The 19,956-nt window shown below is 42.7% G+C and overlaps 1 protein-coding gene and 1 non-coding gene across 3 annotated transcripts in view; both read right to left on the reverse strand.

The window, feature by feature from the left end:
- Positions 1-19,956, reverse strand: part of IGLON5 (IgLON family member 5) — a 1,087,135-nt gene that overhangs the window by 627,790 nt on the left and 439,389 nt on the right. The gene's annotated exons all lie outside the window — the stretch shown is intronic.
- On the reverse strand, positions 3,609-3,803 carry LOC144771199 (U2 spliceosomal RNA). Its single transcript, XR_013599158.1, has one exon. It is a non-coding gene; the product is annotated as a U2 spliceosomal RNA (small nuclear RNA).

Here is a 19,956-nt window from a genome sequence, read left to right on the forward strand (position 1 = left end):
AAACCCAAATTGGCATTTGGGAACGTGTTACCAAATCACTTTTTTGCGTTCACAAATAGCACGAGTCTGAAACAGCAAGACTCTGCACATTGGGCCATTTGTGACTACAAAAAATCTTTTTACATCTGGCTCTAAGGGTCTGGTTCATAGAATTAACACTACAAAATCCTAAACTTACTACCCTTTTGGTATTTACAGAATGCACTTGCTCATTTTGGTATTCACAGAATGCACTTACTCATTTTGGTATTCACAGAAGGCACTTACTCATTGATGAGAAAGTGCCTTTTGTGAATACCAAAATGAGTAACGTACTCATTTTGAGTAACTTACTCATTTTGGTATTCACAGAAGGCACGTACTTATCAATGAGTAAGTGCCTCCTGTGAATACCAAAATGAGTAAGTGCTTTCTGTGAATACCAAAATGAGTAACTTACTCATTTTGAGTAACTTACACATTTTTGTATTCACAGATGGCACTTACTCATCAATGAGTAAGTGCCTTCTGTGAATACCAAAATGAGTGATTTACAAAAAATGAGTAACTTACTTATTTTGAGTAACTTACTCATTTTGGTATTCACAGAGGGCACTTACTCATCAATGAGTAAGTGCCTTCTGTGAATATCAAAATGAGTAAGTGTATTTTGTGAATACCAAAATGAGTAAGTGCATTCTGTGAATACCAAAATGGAGGTAAGTTTAGGATTTTGTAGCAAGTTAGTTCTGTCAATCGGGCCCTAAGTTCTGTGAACATTTTTGTTAGCCAAACTTACCCTTACCTTTAGCCAGTACCGTTATTACTACCTATTATGATCCACAAAGTTTTCTGCACGCCCGCTGGTATTGATACAACTCGGCTATTCTCACCCTCTTCCACATTGTTTAGAGACAGTCTGCCAGCATACATCCGCTTTTAACCCCTCCCATGCTCGTGACGGAACTGTTCCATCACGAGCCTCGGGTGGGCTGTGCTGGTGACGGAACGGTTCCGTCACGACCCGCTCGCCGCGCCTGCGCGGCGCAAATTCCGCGCCTGCGCTGACGTTCTAATGGGTGGGCGGGTCCGTGACGGAACCGTTCCGTCACAAGCACAGCTCACCCGAGGGCCGTGACGGAGCAGTTCCGTCACGAGCATGGGACTGCCGCGCGGCCCCACCTCCCCCTTAGCGCTGCGGCGGAATAGCCGCCGCAGCGAAGGGGTTAAAGTCACGAAGAAAACTGTTTTCAATTAATTTGCGAGAAAACAACACATTGATGTATGAGGAAAAGTGTGCGTTTGTAAAGTAAAAAACAAAACGATGTCAGTGTTGTAACCTCAGAGCAGGAAGGTGGAAAACGATGGCCTTCCAAGATGGCGGCGAAACTGCTCACGCATACGCACCTTGCACTCCCCCACTGTAGAGGGAATAGCTCCAGATACTTGTGGGTATTTGCTTATTTTTTTAATAGGTAGTCAAGGAAACGAGATGCAGTTGTGTGGCCTTTGTTGTGTGTGTGTGTGGGGGAGGGGGGTCGGTGTGGACTCTGCCAATCATCAGTGGTGTCAATGTGTCGGAGCGACTCTGAAAGTGCAGCTCTGGGGCCGCCATTCCCGGGCACCCGCAGGCCGTGCCTTGTTCTGCACAGGGCTCCCAGGCATCCCCGGGGCAGCCTCCAGGGAAGGCAGAGGGGTTCAGATGTTAGATGCTTCCCTGTCTCGCGCGACACACAAGGATTGTCACATTTGCCCTGGGCTCTGCGTCGCCGCCGGCGGGGAAGGCTGTGTACCTGATGTGCAGGAAGGCATGTGTGTTTTTGTTTGGTTCTGTGTGTATGTCTGTCTAAGTGCGCCTATGTGCGTCTGTGTATACCTCTGTATGGATTTGTAACTCTGTGTGTCTATTTGTACCTTTAGGGTTTGTGTATAACGGTGTGTGCCTGTGTGCTTATATGTGCCTGTGTGTACCTGTGTGTAGTGTAACTGTGTGCGCGTGCACGTGTCTCTATGTGTCAAAATGTGACTTTGTATGAACAACTGTATGTGCTTGTGTCTGTTTATCTATGTGTGCCAGTATTTGCATTTCTATCTCTGTGTGCCTGATCGTTGAAGCCTGTGTGTGTGTCTGTGTGTGTGTGTGTATATATATGTATGTATTGTTTTACCTATGTATACCTGTGTGTGTCTATACGGTGGAATGTGTGCAATGTGTGTGTGTGTGTCTCTGTGTGATTGTGTGTGCCTATGCATACCTGTATGTGTGTGTTCATCTTTGTTTTTACATGCTTGCATGTGTCTATGAGTGCCTGTGTGTGTCTATATGTGAAATATACACATAACACTGTGTGGTTGTATCCTCTGTGTATGAGAATGTCTATCTCAGTGTGTGGTTGGAATGCATGTTTGTGTGTATGTATATGTTGCTCCACCTATAAGTGTGTCTGCCTACGTGCCACTGTGCATGCGGTATGTGTCCGTACAACTTCCTCTGTTTGTGTATGACTTGCCTATTTGTATCTATGTGTGTCACCTGTGTCATATAATATATGTGATCGTATGCAAGTCTCGGTGCGCTTGGTGGTATATGCATATATTGTCTGTAGTAGGAGTGGCTCTGTAAAGTGGAGAAAATAAAAGTTGTACAACAGGACCTCCTGCCCACCTGCCTGAGAGTGTTTATCTACCCCCCTCCCCTCCTTTAGCACCATGAGACCCTCACGGGTGAGTAGCACACTTTATAAACCCCTGATTGAATAATTAATATCTATAGATACATACACATGAGATCCGCCAGCCCCAAGCATAATGGAGAATGCGCTGGTGAGCAGCGCTGCAGCGCTAACCAAGCCTGGCTGAGAGGTAACCTTACATCCTATCACTCAAGGGATCTCTTCCAGAGACCCCCTCTCTCTCTCTTACAGACACACCCCTATGTGGACACACCAGAGAAGTAGTAAGGGCTGCCCTATCCAAAACCTGGGCTTAGGACTTGTGTTGACGTGCTGCCTGGTATCACATTTGCTTGAGACCCTGAGGTTTCGATTGCGCTACTGAATGTTGACCCTCAGAATATCATGGTAAAAGAATAGCGTGGACAGCATATTGGGTGTCAACATATCAAAAGGTATGTGCATATAGGGAAATATAGATTTACTATTCCTGACTCCACCTCTACATACCTTGAAGATTTATGTAATGCGTAGCCACATACATGTGAAGTTATGCCTACAAAATCTAGACCTACTTACTAGTCAATATTTTCTTTGATATTTTGGCCCTGATAGTGTGTCTCATTGAAATTCTAGGATCAATATTCAAGGAGCACACCTGAGGTCTGGTCCCCAGAGGAGAAGTAGATTCCTTTAGGCATCTAACCCCAAACCAGAATTCAGGGTTCTGTAAGAAAACGGAGAAAATTCTGAGAGCACCAAGCTAGAACTCAACCTTCGAAACTTTCAGCTGAATATGTCTTCAATGAAGGTTGCAGAGCCATGAAATCTTCACCTCCCTGTTTGGATTTAATGGTCTTATGATTCTACATTTGTTATAAAGAGCGATTACTTTATGAAGTTTTACTTGTCTCTGGACATTGCTGTTACGTTGTGTTATAATCTCTTTATTAACCTGCGCGTTGTCTCACTCCTAATGGTGCTGCCTTGCTGGAACATCAAGTTGATGCAGTGGGCAGAGCTAGCTCCTATTCCTTTCAATCTTTCAAAAATCAGTTTGATAATATGGTCCCCAGACAGAGGATACACCAAATATTAAACTAATAAGAAGAGACACAGCAGATGAGCTTAACAAAAAGTCCAAGAAGTGAGTCTGAAGAGCCAAGGAGGTCTTGGGTGCAATCATTCTACTTGAAACTAGGTTCCCAGCATCCTGATTGGTACAGAACACATGCAGTCTGACCTTTAAGAGTGCCTGGTGGTTCTTGCAACTGAGAGCTCCTGGGCAAATATCTGACAACTATGTTACTTGCATGAAACCTGCACGTGTGCCGAGAAGAGGCTGAGTTGGCCTTGACTGGATTCAAACTCATGACCTACAGGTGAGAGAAGATTTTAGTGGTGACTGTCTAATAAAACAGAAAAACTACAAAAGGTATCCCGCCTGTGGTTACAAGGAAGATAGTATATACTACATGAGGCACGGTCAGGGTGGCTATCTAGTAGACCCCTTGTGGGAACGCTAGCTCTGCATGGCTGTGCGGGCAAGGAAAAGATTCATTTTTTATATATAACCCTCACATACTCTAATAGTGTCATGCTTCATTATCGGGTCTAATAAAACAGACATCTGTCTGGATTGTTTCAGCATTGTACATTGTACAGCATTGTTTCAGTCAAGCACAGCTCTCATTGCCTCATGGCCATGACTACTAATAATTACAGCAGACAGTAACAATACCAGCAGTTTTGGTAAAAATGACTTGGGGCTGTCATAAATCGTGCTCAGTTGTAATCTAAGGAGGAGAATCTCTGGTTCCATGGATCTGACTTCCAAATACTACTTAATTCCAAAGTTAACATATAAAACTGTGCCACATTGCAGTGACAGTGTTACCTGTTCTAATCACCACATGGGGAAATAACCAGCTTTAATTGTATTGCATGTTTATCGCTGCTGCCTCAAGGCGCTACACGATAAATCCCAAAAGAAAATAAAAACATCTCTAAACTTTAAACAGCAGGGCTGGGAAATTAAAAAGATCAGGAAAGTGCCAAATGAGGCATATCGATGAAACTGAGCCGTCCCGGAGGAAAAGATGCGGAGGACGATTCCTAGAAGAAGAAACGCGGCAATAACTGGGTTAATGAGTGAAACCGAAAAAATGGTGAAGTCAAGACGGGTAAATATATAATTTAATAGGCAAAAAAGAAAAGATTCAAAGGCAGGTGGTAAAAGAAAAAGTTGTGTTTAAAAGGCGGAGTCTTTGATATGCAAAAGAGGCTGTCATCTATGGAGTATCTAAGGTTGAGTAGATCTAGACTTGAATCCTGACTTCTCTATGTGATCTCATATGTGATCCTGTAGCAATCACTTTATCACTGGTCTGTGACCTTCTCATTGCCTGAGAACATTGTGAGTGAGTGCCTGATGAGATTTTTACCCGCGAGCTCAGTTGCTCTGCATCAATGTTCTCAACTCTCCCAAGGGGGGAGTTTTGTTCATAGCAGTGCAAACATTTCCATCAGGAGAGAGTTACTGTGCATCAGTGTTCACATTTCCTACAGGGGGTGAATTACTTTCTGTGAATGTCCTCATTTCCCTCCTGAGGGGAGCTATTGTATTCTCTCAGACTTTGCATTTTATTTCTGGGTGGAGTTATGCTGCATCGCTGTTCCAATACCCGTCCTCTGCTGCATTATTTGGTAGCACCGTTGCTATTTCACTTAAGGGCCGAGTTACTTTGCATCAACATCCACCTTTCCCTCAAGGGCTGAATGACCTCTTATAAAAGATAACCGTGCCCTGAGAGATGTTAGATCAGTGTTCAGATTCACTCCTTTGGCTGCATTACTCTTTGTCTTTTTACGGCTGAAGGGGCATATTAGCAAGGAACCTCGTTAAAATTATCGCTGTTTTATCGGCAGGAAATTGACGATAAAACAGCGATAATGGGCTTGCTAATATGCGTTATAGAATTCCTATAGAATCCCAGGTTAGATGTCCTGCACATGTAACCTGGGATTCTATAGGAATCTATAACGCGTATTAGCAAGCCCATTATCGCCGATTCATCGACAGTTTCCTGCCGATAAAACAGCGATAATTTTAACGAGGGTCCTTGCTAACATGCCCTGAAATTCTTTAGGTAAATTAATCTCACACAAAGTTTCTATCCTCCGGTGACTATGATATTTTAAAGCACTGATCAAATGCCCTTCTTATGCCGATGTATTTGGATCAATGATTAGATTCCTCTTGGAGGGCTAAGATACCGTGTCAGTCTTGACACTGCACCCCATGCACATTGAATCAACAATACCGATAGGACAGAGTATGGAGGACACAATATCGAAAATAAAGGTCAATTTTTACCCCTACGCTATCCAACTTTTTAACTACTAATGTTTTTATTTTGTTATTAAATGTATATTTCTTTTTTCAAATAGTTTAATGTGTTAAATATAGAATATTTTATTTTAAATTATTTATATATGTGTTTATTTTGTTTTTATATAATTAAAAAAGTTTATAAATTAAAGATAATAGTTAATAAAATGTATTTAAGTAAAAATATGTATATGTGAATATTTTTTTCTGTTTATATTTAATAAATTAAGTTTATTTGTTATAGCTAGTTTAAATATATATTGAATGTAATTAATTTTGTAAATAATATTAATATTTTATAATTAATTTATTTTAAATTATGTTATTTTTTAAGGTCGATATTTTTTACATCTATATTTTCTACATCAGTATTTTTGAGTGGATATTACTGTACTTACCTGTTTAAGTGTAGTAATTCGATATTTTTGTAATCGATATTTTTACATCGATATATTTTTTTTTCATCTATATTTTTGTTATCGATATTTTTACATGGAACCAGATTGTTCATATCTAACTCTAGTCTAGAATGTTTATACCTAACTCTAGTCTAAGATGTTCCACATCTAGCTCAACATAGATGCACCTACGTGCTACAAACGTCTTCAAGGTACGTAGATGTGGAGTTTAGAATAGTTACTCTATACGTCTCTATATGCACTTACCTTTCGATTTTTTGGCCCTTGATATTCTGTCCTGGATATTAGCATGCCATGATATTGTTGGTGAGGATTTTCAGTTGTACGGTCAATCTTCACATATCATCAGTGGTTCACTTCATTGATACCAATATTCACATTTCCCTCCAATTTAGTGCTTGCAGCGACGTGCATGAAAGACTACTTTACAACTTTATATGTCTTTATTTGAAATATCAAGAAAAACAGGAATGTATCAAGGCAACAGAGCCTTCTGACTTTAATGTATTTACACTGCATGCATTAGCACAATACTCCCAGACATATTGGTTTTGCCAATGCTTACTTAATATACCTGCAAGCACATGTATGCTCTGTTTATCAAAGCACAGTTTTAACCCCTCCTACTGGTTTCCAATTTTTGGGATGTTCAGCAAGGGCATCCGTGACCTGAAGCGAATACAGCCTTTGGAACCCAGACAGCCCTTTTGACAGGGGAAAAGATTTAAGATGGTTTGTCTTACTTTTAAACTTTTAAGAAGTCACGGTTGAATTGTGGTGATCTGCTTGGGTAAAAGGGTACAAACTGCTTGTAATGCCAATTTGCTCATCAATCTAAGTTAGGAAAAATTTCTGAGTGGACATAAGTCACCCAATTCTAAGATTGTGGGATTTCAGGGTACATTGTGTGTGTACCCATCCTCAAGCATGCTAAAATCTCTCTGCTGACACCCCCTGCCTCTTTAGATATTCCCATGTTGATAATGCCCCTCTTCTCTGCCATTTGCTTCCATGAACGTTAATAGGCTTGCCTCTTAAAACTAATCAAAATCCTCTTTGGAGAAGCAATTTGCATGCGTAGGCCGTAATAGCCCCGTCGTCCTACATAAGGCGTTGTGCCTCCAAGCAGGTCCATCCTAGTGGGGTCAGCAGAAGGCGGCCGCCACAGTCAGGCCACCCTAACTCCCCTTTCGCTTTGGCGAGTCCAGGGCACCATTGCCTCATGGGAGCCGATTGTCCGTGATTACATTCCCGCGCACGCATAATGAGATCCTGGTTGATTAATCGACACTGAAGAGCCACTGGCAATTATCTCTGCAAATTCAGCTTCATTTCACAGTGGGAGGGGCCGTTAAATGCAATAACATTGTGCACAATTCAGAGTAACGTCTCACTGCTCCGAGGCAAAATGCAGCACTTAATGGCGGCCATTTTTGTTTCATTTTAATCCTGATGGGAAAAGTTTTCATTGCTTCTTGGGTGTTCGTAAAAGTTCTGTACATTTTATAGAGAGACTGAACATACTCTGGAAGCTGCTCTGCAGCCTCACTCCACAAATGACAATGCTTAAAATAAATTGGGGGATGGGAAAGAGAGTGGGTGCTAGAGAGAGCAGGGGGGAGCAGTGGTGGCTTCTCCGCTAAGGCGGAGGAGCGTCGCTCCTCTACCAGGAAGCAGAAAAAGAAAGGAAAAAAGAAAAATATAACAACGTAATGTTATTATCATTTTATTTTATTCTTCTGCTGCAGCAGCTTTGCGTGACAAGGTGGGCAGGGCTGCATAGCAGGGGAGGAGTGGTAGAACACTCCTGTACGCAATGACTGTTTGGTCGGCCCTCTCGGGCCGCCCAAAACAGTCATGCGCACTGCCCTGTTCTACATGCAGGCTGCATTAGAGCCTGACTGGAGAACATGCCCACCCCTCCAGCCGCTGGCTGAGCGCCGTGTCACGATGCTCAGACCAATCACCACGCTGCATTGCAACGTTGTGATTGGCTGCAGGGAGTATGAGAGCCCTGCTGCTTCCTGTTTCTAACAAGAAGCCAGGAAGAGGACGGGACACAGGAGAAGCGGCAGCAGGCTGGGAGGTAAGTGTTTTTTTTGTTGTTTGCCCGATCCCCCCGCCCCCTTTCACCCCCACGGAATTACACCATGCAGAAGGCAACCAAAGAGCAAATGGGTAAAGGCAGAGAGAGAATAAAAGACACAAAATCTGTAATTGACACCTGCCACCTGACCAGAACATTGTGAGTGGCGGATCATCTATTGGGGTCAGGGACAACACCTACTCCTCTGTTTACACAATAACATAACAGTTACCCACCCCGCACCTTGAGACCCTACAGGAGATTAGCAGCACTCTATAAGAACTCTGTTTGATTGATTGATTAATTGATTGAGACCATGCTTCAACAAAAGGTTCCCATTGTGCATTGAGTAAAGTTAGCCATCCAAAGTTGCCATAAATGCTTAGGTATGAATGCTGCGTGCTTTTTATGGTGCTGAATTGGATTTTATTGCTGTAGCAATGAGTTGTTCAGACTATAATGTTACATCCCACTGTAAGTGTGTGCATGCATCCCTCTTTTTATAACTGAGGTGTATCTATTGCGCTTCCAGTGGAGTTATAAAACAAACCAAGAAGGCTTGTGTGTTTGCATTGCCATTTCTCATTTGAGCTAGTTCTCATTATGCTGTTGGTTGTATAAACAACGCACTTGCAACCACAGATAACAGAGACCATCGCTTACTACTACACCTTCAATTGGGTGCGAGACTTTTCATAAGATAAGTTGCATAGCCTTCGTCATCACTCTGTAACCTTCAACGGCTTAGGCCACACCCTTCCCAAATGCTGATTTTCTCCCTAGGCGATCTCAAGTCAAATTGAAAACCTTCAGGAACCTTTCACTGGCCACATATCAAAGGGATTCACTCTGTTAACTAACATCAATAAAGGTGTCATCCAATCATGTCACAGCAGGTCTGAAAACCTTAACATAAACCACCAAGAATGGAACATTCTGGAATGCCCATTGTTGGTGATTGTTAGCCGTCCAGGACTCGATAACGAGAACTGCTTTTTTCTCTACTCTGTAGGTTGTATATCAGAAATACGGATAACAAAAATATCCTCCGACGTTAATTTCCTGACCTAGGTGTTGATCACAAAATATCACTCAAGATTTATATAGATTTTCTGATATAAACTCCAATGATGTGATATTTTTGTAAAATATATTTAAGATACAATATTTTTGTTAGATAAAAATGTAGGCCGCAGAATTGTGGTACCACAGCAAACTGGATGACTCCTTTAAGGATATCATGGGACTCTTTTGGACCACGGTTGCCACCTACGACACTCTCCTGCATCAGAGCACCTACAACTTTTGTCCTTGATGAGTGAGATCCACCAGCTAAGATCCAGGTGTGATTCAATCCAGATGTAGAAGCCAGAGCTCCGCCTGAACATAAACCTATCAAAGCAATGCTTCTCCTTCTCCTCGATGATGTATCGACGCACATGCCTTATCCTGGTCCACAGAAGCGGCACTAGATATGTTCACCTCATCTCTTCCTAACCGTGCCATGTCATTACAGTTGACCTTAAATGCCCAGACCTCATGAGAAAGAGAAGTTGCTATCTGACTGGTCCAAGGCAGGACAATTTCTGAAATCACTGTCATGCCTCAAAACTTCACTCCTACGTCTAGCCATCGGTCATATCCCATTATGAAAGTGTCAGGGCACTGGTCACAGGTCTACCGACAGCATCCTGGTGCATATTAAAGTATTGTTCAACACAGCCGTGTCTCTGATCACACACCAACATTCTTCATCTGCAACAATGAGGGAATTGTGTTTTTTCAGATTTCCTGCAGGGCTCTCTCCACAACTTACTGTATTAGGTACAAGGTGATCATCTGCAAGGGACTGGATTACCTTGCCTATGTATTGTCTATCTCAGCTCATAACGTTTCGACTTAAAAACAAAACCTGGAGGGTTCAGACCGTCAGAAGGAAGCACAAACAATTGCGGACATGCGCTTGACCACTCTCATACCCTCCCTCCACTGATGGTGAAAATATGATTGACTGTTGTCCACCCCAAAGACCCTTAAAAGACCCCCATTTCTTACTGAAGAGCAGGGAGGAGACCAAGAAAAGGAAACTACCAAAAATAAACAGAGTTGTCTTGCCTCTAAGCCAGGGGAAGTCAGGGCAATGGCGTCAGTACCAATGGAGAAGCCAGTGGAAACCGCTGGTCCCACAGGCGTCCATTAATTGACACTCATGCCTCCAGGTGCATGCCTTCTGCATCTCCTGGACTAGTACTCTGCAATGCAATAAATGATACAATTGATGCTTTGAATTAATTCTCATGCGACCTTTCACTGTGACCCACTCTGCTCGATCCGCCTTTATTCAATGTATCCTGCACTACTAACTGCACTATTCTCCCCAAAGAGCCAAAGCTGTATTCACTACTGCTATGAACACCACTGCCCCTTGTTGCTATAAAAATTTAATAAATAACTAAAACAACGTTTTTTTTTTATTCATATTCTCCACATTTCTAATGCATACGGGAGATTAGTTGCATCAGCAGGCAGTGGATTGGTTTTCTCTTTTGTTAACAACCCATGCCTTTGACTTGCACTGTATTGTAAATAGTCTGTAGTAATAAAATGCATGTTGGTGGGCCAAACAGAAACATACCTTAATGGTAATATTACATTATGCTGGTGATGGGGAGTCAGACCTTGGCCACAACAAAATGTACCAGCACCTTACCACCTTAGCCAGAAGGCACTGCCGAGCCTGCAATCAAACAGGCTTCACATTCTGAGATCACCTCTGGCTACAGGTAGGTTTTGGAGTCAAAGGTCATCTTTCAGGAGTTAAAAACCTCAGATTACCCACAACAGACACTCTGTGCTCTCCTGAGCACAGCTCTCTGTTTCCCTGAGCTTCAGCCTTTCATTTGTAAACTGGGAGTACTTCAGAGCTCTCCCTGGGGAGGCAATTAGCCATTTGTGACAGCTGTAACTCGGAATGAGTGGCAGCGGAGAGTGGAAAAGTTCATTTCTTGGAGCGCTCACCATGGCCAGCTCGTAAGACGGCGTGTTCTTGCTGTGATCGGGGTCTCTCAGATGTACTCTGGGGTACTTTAATCCTTTCCTTTGGTTGAGGCGATATAAAATGGCTATGTCTCTCCGAGTCTGCGCTTTCCTCTGGCCTACAAGCTCTTCTGATCCCTAGCAGTCAGTGGTGCCTTCCTAAGCATCCCTCACTAGGGTCTCCTTACCAGTCACTCTACAACACATGTTTGCTTCATGAACTGTGAAATGAGAAGATAAAGCAACAGTTTGGCCTGAGTAATTACAACCCCCCGGAATGAGGTTCTTTTCAATTAAGGGTTGATCTGATGATGTAGTTTGAGACGCGCGTATCAGTACATTCGCGTTTCAGGCGGTCCACACGCTCACACAGATTTCATGCCTGTTACCACCTTCATGTTCATACCAACACCCACTGCCTACAGCCTGGACTCTTGAATTATTTGCCTCACATGATTCTGTTTTGAACAAATGCACTGCAGTTATTCTATCTCTCTATTTTAATATAGCTGACGCCATTTTTTAATTCAACTTTTTCAACCCTGCCTCAGGCTTGCATCTTCATGTTAGTGTTCGGTTGATGGTGGTATGTAGGGATGATTTCCTTTACCACCTTGACAGAAAAACTGAGGAAAATTAGCCTGGTGCAGAGATGCAAATCCCTTTAAATGCAGCCTGGTTATCAGTAGTAACCTCTTTACCTTTTGCCCCTTACTCACAATGAACACACACATACTCCCCCCCCCTCTCTCTCTCTCTCCCTCTCTCTCTATTCCTTCTTCGTTTCTCCCTCTTTCAGGGTTGCTAAACACAGGGTTGCTTAGGTTTCATTCCAGCTCACCCCTCTTTCTCAATCCACCCTCATTTCCTGCATCTCACTCTTGTGGGTTATTTTGTGAGGCCTTCTTTCTCTTCTTGTCACTGTTCCTATTATTTATATCTTCCTCACTCCTCCTTTTTCTCTCTTTTGCTCTGGGTCAGAGTTTGATGATGAAAATAAGTCCTGGTCCCCACAGTGAGAACTGATGTGCCCCTCCTGCAGCCAGGGGCACAAATTAAGCACCAACACAGACTGCACAACTTGGTGTCACCTGCTGGCAAAGCCTCAAGTGACAATAAGATTGTCTGCTCTCAAATACCTGTGCATACCTACAGCTATCCATATCATAAACGTATCAAAGAAGCTGTGAGAAGCTGGCCCACCAAAAGTAATTGAACTAAAACACGAAGAGTAAAATCTCTTGTCTACTGCCATGCTGGTGGTTCTTTGCACACCTGCAGACAGGACACCAGACTGAAGTCTGGGAAACAGAGGTCTTCAAACTGTGGGGCGCGCACCCAAGGGGGGACGTGGATGTGTTGCCAGGGGGGCACAAATAGGTCTGCAATTACATGTAAATTAAGGTAACCTGGAAGCTCGAAAGGTGCCCTTCAAGTCTGTCTTCATTTACATGCAGCAGTTAAACGCCACAAAAAAAAGAGAAAGGACTGTACTGCTTAGTGGCACTGGGGAGGCCAGGGAGTGTGAAGTTGGGGTCAAAGAGCAGGCTAAAGAGAAGAAAAAAGATAGCATTCCATTGTTTTCTGTTAACCTTGGAATAACTGCATTTAGCAACACACACACAACTTGAGCACAAATCATCAATTAACTGTCCATTAGGCCTAGAGGCCGTGGTCAGCAGGCAACAGCGTAAATCTGACAGGGAATGGAAAGTCTGCAATGAACCTAAAACCCAATCCCATTTAAACTGTGGAAGTGTGTTACAAGGTCCCAGTCTGTGACAGAAAGCCCTGTGACTGTCATTGTTTTAAAACGGTATTACACTGTATAAAACAGACTGCAGCAAAATACTGTTTAAGATAAAAACAAGTGCTTTAAAAATATACATTTTAGTGATAAGAATCCAGACCATATCTAATGTAAATATGTTATATATGCCCATTAAAAGGGCGCACTCCTTTTAATGGACACATATATTTCCTCTCAGAAAGAATAAGTATGTGTCTTTCTTAATTAAAGCCTACACTGGCTCGAACCATTCCACACATTTGCTTTTCTTTCAGGTAGCGGGTACCTTGGTGAGAAGGCGTTCCTTTATTTCTCTATCTGTTTTGCAGCACAGGAGCCCCCCCTCAACACACACTCTGTGAGTGGGGACTAGATCTTAGTTATGGCAATCTTTCTGTGAAAAAGAACATGGGGTGCATTTTCCTTGCCAGCATTAGGGCCAAGGACACCATTGTTCCGCACGGAACAGGGCCCAAGCAGCGGAAGGAAGGGGGGCTAAATGTGCTATTCGTCTGGTTATTTTTTGCAGAAAGCCTGCTTTGGGCATCTGACCAATAAGTAATAGCCCAGCTGAGTGGGCAGAGTAGACAGCCTGCTTTGCAGAACTGTAGGCATCTTTGATGTTGCAGCTGTATAAGAGGTCTGGGGCACACTTCCTGTGCCAGTGTTTCTTTGAGCCTTGGAGTAATGACCCAAGGGAGGGGGGAAATTAAACAGAGGCAACATCTTGATTTGGGCATCAGAGAGATGAGAGAATGAGGATGGATTGGAGGGAGAGGGTTGGTGTGAGATGGGATCCCATGTTGTTAAAGGTCAGAGGCAACAGCAAGGCAGCAGCTGACATTAGTGAAGCAAGTACAGTAACACTTTTGCCAAGGGACCCACTGCATCACAATTATGAATGTTTTACAATAGAATTTGGGCACAGGGGCTCATTTTCCTTACTAGCATTAGGGCAGATGGTGCCATTGGCGCAAAACAACTGGGGAAACATGTCGTAGCTGATTTTCTTTCAGACAGACTGGACCTGTTTTGAGATTGAAGTGATGGTCAGGCATGGTGGAGCAGAAACGAAAGAAGAGGAAATAGCTTGCTTCTCAGGGCTACCTCCATGAGTAGTGCAGCAGGTGGAGTGCATTGGGGCCCACGGCACCCCAATTACGGGCAGTAGTGTTTGTGGTCAATTCTGTTCTTGTTTGATGCTACATTTAGTGAGGATTACAAGCCACAGAAAATCACCCATGAAATGATCTCTGACCCCTGTGATCATCCCTCCCCCTCCCCAAATCCTTGCACTATATGTTTGGTGGGGGGCCCAACTTCAAAACATTTTGCTAAAGGGGGGTTCAGACCAAATTAGTTTGAAGACCTCAGCTAGGAAGTGTAAAGAAGATAAAAAGAGGGCAACATACATTGTCCATTTGTGCAGACAAAATTTGGAACAACATCCCTCTGTGCATCAGGACCACCCAAAGGCTGCTTCCATTTAGAAAAGAGTTATCGCCTGGATTTGACTGTCAGAGTCCACTTCCGCATTACACCTAACCTTTACCAACTGCTGCTGTAAAATTCACTTACATATTCATTTGCTTATAAAATAGTATATAGTGCTATCCAGGCCTAAAGGTTTCAGAGTGCTGTACAAAAAATGTGCATTACAGTAGAAGACTGAAAAAAGCCAGGAACACGTTGTAAATCAAAGAGGAAATAGATCACTGTTCACAGTTTAATGTCCAGGCTCAGTCCTAGCTTTGGACTATGAAGCAAACTTTGCTAATGCTTGAGCATCAGAAGTTTTAGATCCTATTTGAAAGCCTCAAACACTGGATTTGTGGGTTTTGTGGGGGGGGGATTGAAATGTCTCTCAGACGTTACCTGCACAAGCCAGTCTCCTGCAAGCAAAATGACATGAAATTGTGTAATCTGAAACTTTGAGACTGTTCACATAAGTCTGAATTTGTGAATTTCACAAATTTCTTGGCACAATTAAAATGTTGTCCAGACCCCTGCTGCACCGCAAAGCATATTACGAGTTTCCTCACCACCAGAAGTCTCACAGAAGCTGTCACGCCATGAAACTGCTGGTGGTGGGGAAACAGCCCCCTCTTGCCCCAGTGCATGGGGGTGCATGCAGGGGGCACATGTTGTGCCACACTGTGTGCATGCACTCATGTTCCTGCACGGCATGAACTGCACACTTTAAGCTCTGCAGGAGCATGCATTGGCAGTCCCGCTGCAGTGAAGTTCTACGGCTCACATATGAGCCTTTGTACTGCACCACTGGGACCGCCATACCGCCCATCCGCAAGACCATGAAATAACTCATATTCTGATGGGCGGGTGGCAGTCGACTTTGGGGGTCTTGGAGCAGGGCGCTGGTGTGGTGGCCCATTCCAAGACAGCCAAAGTCGTAATTAGACCCTTAATGTACAGGATCCTGAATTGTTTCTCTAGTGATAATTCCCGCTGAAGTACATTCTCTTTACATCCCAACACCTGCATCTACAGGAGGTTTGATATCAAATGGCTGTCGAAATGTGTTACATGCCTAATCGAGGTCTGCCAATAAACCCATTTGGTTTGTTAGGTGTTGATTGCCTACTGATTGCCACAAATTTAGTGGAAGTACACGCGTTTGACAATAACACAGTTTATGGGGCGGCCTTGATTTTTTCATATGTAGTTTCACTGGTAAATTGCCTCCAGTTGGAAAATGAATCTTATTTTTGAATAGACTTTTCAGTAGCACCATTACTTGCCTCTGGTCATAGCCTATCCCATTGGAAGAGAGCAAAATAAATCTTTGGTCTGTTTTCAAGATTTAGCATGCTACATTCGAGTGAATTCTCTGACCCCTTTCAACCAGAATCACGCATCAATCATACAATGTTCTCTTTCAGTCCTGAATTCAAGTGCTTTTATTAACGTCGGTACAGTATGTAGCTGTTGGCCATTTATTGCAATACTTTTCCTAGGTAAAGCTATCTCAAGAGCTAGCTATTAGGGATGTGGGCGGGAGGCTGGGGTGTGATCTTTACCACACATATCCCTTTACCTGTCAGGCCTTTACCACAAAATTGCATGGTGAAGGCACGCATGGTAAAGGAATGCCTGGTAAAGGAATGCGTGGTTCAGACACATTCGTTGGTCGGGCGGCGTTTTAGGGGCATGTGTGGTTTAGCCATGCGTGCTTCTGTCATACAAACCTATGACTGTCATTACAAATACACTCCAATGCAGAAATTCTCTACCCAGATTTACCAACATCATGTAGAGCAAAAGCTCTGAGATACAGACTTAACTTCAAGTTACAGCCCCTATAGATTGGCAGTATAGTTTGGAAATGTTTATTTCTGAACCAATTATCCCCAAGTAAATTCTGAATTTGGATTTAATCAGGGTTTACTTGTAATAATAATCCACATTTGTAAAGTGCGAACAATCACCCGTAAGGGTCTCTAGGCGCCGGGGGCTGTCGGGAAGATCAAGCAAGCAATTGCCCAGAGTCACATGTCCTGGGCTAATCTGCCGCCGGAGCCGGGGATCGAACCGTGATCCCCAGATTCTGGAGTCAGTCGCCCTGGCCACGGCGCCACACCTCTTCCTCCACTTATGTGAAATGTGTCTCAGGAAATTGTATGTGTGGTAATGTCACTTTATGATTACCATATTATCACATTTGCCAAATTAATAATTTTGGTCCAAAAGCTAATTTTACCAAATTCGGTATAAGAAAACACACATACTGAGGGCTAAATTTATATGATTATTTTTGAAACCACTTGAAAGTAGTCCACCATGGCTTCATCAAGACCTGAGATAAACAACACAATCAAACATTGAAGCCATTGCAGCTCAAAAAACAGCTTACAGAAAGATGGTGGTTGATAGGTGTGGTTTTGGATTAATATTAATTAAGAGCGTCCAGTAGGCTTTTGTCTTTTTTTGATTGTGTTTGTAGCTTAACCAACGCCACACTTGAAGAGCTACCAACATGGAAGCTACCAGAGCCCTTAATAAAAAATAGCACTTACGCTTAGAATACTAAATGCAAAGTGATATGTAAAATGCAAAATCCGATGGAACACCATCTTCTGATATTTCATTATAGTTTGGATTTCCTACCAAGATGGAAACATTTTCCAGATAGATTTATGACACATCATCAAAAGTTTTTTTCTGAGATCCGAAGTTATCTCGGCTGTCAGTACGAATTAAACTCGCCCATTTGTGGCATGTAGAGCTTCTGCACATTTCTCACCTGCTATTTTCAAAAGAAATAAGGTTTTTCGTGATAAAATTAGGCATGGTCAAATCTATAGTCTGAGGATAATTGTACCAACAGAAATTCTTCTGGTAATGAGAGCTGATGAATATATGTCACCACACAATTCAATTAATTATTACCCAAATAGAGATGCAAGTACACAGATGCTGTCTGATCCCTTGCAGTTTCAATGTTTTATGTTGTTTAAATTGGAAAGTAACAAAGAGTTGATATCCGGCGGCTGATTTGTATCTGCCCTATGAAACTTAAATGGCCACTTAATGGCCAAATATTAAAAAATATAAGTAAGAACTTTACAGAAACTGAAAACAAAGAGATCAAAAAAGACAATTAAAAATGACAATGAAGTAGAGGAAATTGAACTCCTAAATTGTCATGGGGATTAAAAAAACACTCTACTCTTACCATTTAAACTTACACAGCTTTAAGATGTAAGCTCTTTTTTCTTTGCTTTTTAGCAAAAAATGCAGCTACATTGTAAGTCTGGCCATGAAGGCAGGAATGCTTTATTTCTTAATGCTCCAGTGGGGCACGTGTCTTGGCGGCGATAAATCCTAGACCAGGCGTCATCGAGCCGGACCCTTAAATCACCCACGGTGCAGACAGGTAATAGTCCAATCGTTTAGCGCCGATAATGGAAGGGGTGGACTGATTCCCCAGGAGTGTGATGGGGTACCTAATGACTTGTTAAGGAGTGGAGTTGCAAGGTGATTGGAAAGGATACGCCGCGTGGTGAGGCGGGGAGCGGCCAGTGAATTATGATGGAGAAACTTGTGATTTTTCTTCTTGGGATTTCTGGGTTCTTTGGTTGATTTTAAAGTAGCTGCAACATCACAAACTAATGTCAGCTGTTGTTGAACCCTTCTGTGCCATTTTTTTCTGATCATCGGGAGCGAAGGGAAACTTTTTGCCACTACTTTCTAGCTGCATCTGTGTTTATAGTAGGTCTTAAGTCGAGTGCTGCCTTGAGAATTTGCATATTTCAGGCATTGTGGGTGACTAAGTAACACATACACATCAGTCCCCTAAAGGCGGTGTGGTAAACACATTTCGGACTATTTACCAAATTTCACCATCTGCCAACATTGACGGTAAATCTTTAGCTCTGTTAGGATCTCACACCAACTAACACACACTCCGGTGCAATGTGATATGACCACCTCCTCATCCCTAGTCTGGCATGCGTCTTATTCACCTCAGCATGTGATATTTGCAAAGCCATCATTTGCCATGATTTGGTGTCTGGCATCATGGTGTAAGGACCACTTGGATGCCAGGATCAGCAAACATTTAATGGAAAAGATGACTTGAAATAGGGCCATGTCCAAGTAGCTTGTCTTGCTTGGCTATATTACAAATGACCAATATTAAAATAAAGAGATTATCTGATATAACAAAACACTGTCATTCGTTGCCTTGTTTCTAGACGCTGCTCCACACCTTTTGTGCCCCTCATAATCTTCCTCTGCATGGCCATCCCAATTTTATAATCTTTTAATGGGTAAACAAAAATGCTGCCACCAATTTATCTGTCCTCTGCCGCTGGTTACCGGAACAGATTTTAGTTGTGGCCATTTGTAATGAGAAAAGGTATCCTTTAAGTAAGTTACTGAATTTGAGGTCGCTTGATTAATGGAGCATAGAAAAGATGGAGTCTACAACAGCAGGCGATTGGTGATAGATAAGCCATTTCGAGATCGGTTTGGTACACGCTTTTCTCAAAGCAGTGATCGCCATACAGTTATACATTGATTACGCTATGGTCTTGAGATCTGAATGGAATGGAATCAAGCCTGCTCCTGGGGTCTACAGCTGGTGGTTAAACATATTCCATCCTTGGTCAAAAGTTAAGGGAGCCAGTGCAGAGACCACCATACCATACAAGAAATAGGATGAAAGATACAGAATGTTCTAACTGAAGTGATATAGAAAATGCACATAAACAGTGAACTCCTATGTGCTACTCCACATCAGTTACCAGATGATAAAAAAAATAGATGTCACATTGCAGTAATTAGTGAGTTCACACACTTAGTGAGCCCTCTTTTGAAACAAGGGGTCTCAGACAGTAATATAAGATTCCTGACTGAATAGTGCAGTGTCTGACCTTGACAAAGACCCAGTGAAATCGAACTAACAACTTGAGAGGAGAGAGAAATTTGAAAATTAAACCATTGTTTAAATATGAGAACATTTTAAAACTCTGGTCTATCTCTGATCAGAAATCCAGACCATTAATCCACAAACCACCAGAGAGGGAATATGGCCATATTAAGGGAGCATAATTGACAAATAT

This window comes from Lissotriton helveticus, chromosome 7, assembly GCF_964261635.1.
Source record: "Lissotriton helveticus chromosome 7, aLisHel1.1, whole genome shotgun sequence".
Taxonomy (NCBI): Eukaryota; Metazoa; Chordata; class Amphibia; order Caudata; family Salamandridae; genus Lissotriton; species Lissotriton helveticus.